Source organism: Brassica oleracea, chromosome C3, assembly GCF_000695525.1.
Source record: "Brassica oleracea var. oleracea cultivar TO1000 chromosome C3, BOL, whole genome shotgun sequence".
Lineage (NCBI taxonomy): Eukaryota > Viridiplantae > Streptophyta > Magnoliopsida > Brassicales > Brassicaceae > Brassica > Brassica oleracea.
Genome location: NC_027750.1, coordinates 59,221,667 through 59,222,381, shown reverse-complemented (window position 1 = coordinate 59,222,381; position 715 = coordinate 59,221,667). Strand labels below are relative to the sequence as shown.

Sequence of the window (715 nt, the reverse complement as noted above, 5' to 3'; positions counted from 1 at the left end):
AATTGATTGAAAATCTAATTGAATTTGTTCTAGACATATCCTGAAAAATTAATATATATATATATGTGTGTGTGTGTGTGGATATCAAAACAACAAGAAATTTTTTTTTAGACTTTTATACATTTATTATATATTTATTTACAGATTAGAAAATGAAATAATAATCACTTAAACATGATTGGGGTAAATATAATTTTAAACTAACTACAACCTAAACTACTTTTACGTATTTGAATTTTTATGTTCATGTTCGCATCTTTTTTGTTTACTTTTTTGACTATTTATGTACATGTCCACATTTTTCCGTCTAGTTCTTATGTCCATGCAATTTTAACATAATTCTAAAATATATAAAATTAATCTTAAACTAAAGAGAAAAAGATTACATAATTCTAAAATATATAAAATTAATCTTAAACTAAAGAGAAAAAGAAATTACATTTTACTGTAACAATTAAATTTTCTTTATATATCTTATAATTTGAGGAAAACAAAAAAATAGAAAATGGAATGAATAATAACAAGGGCAAATCTCCAAAATAGCACATTTCTAAGTTTATATCACAAAAATAGCATTCAAAAACTAAAATGACCAAAATAGCACATTTCTAAGTTTATCCTTTGAAAATTTTAATTTTTTTTTTTTCAAAATTTGAAATCTTATCCCCAAAACCTCATTTCTCAACTCTAAACCCTAAACCCTAAACTCTAAACC

At 22.2% G+C, this 715-nt stretch overlaps 1 protein-coding gene across 1 annotated transcript in view; it reads left to right on the top strand.

The window, feature by feature from the left end:
• LOC106329576 (5'-methylthioadenosine/S-adenosylhomocysteine nucleosidase 2) overlaps window positions 1-715 on the top strand; it is a 4,393-nt gene that overhangs the window by 1,343 nt on the left and 2,335 nt on the right. The gene's annotated exons all lie outside the window — the stretch shown is intronic.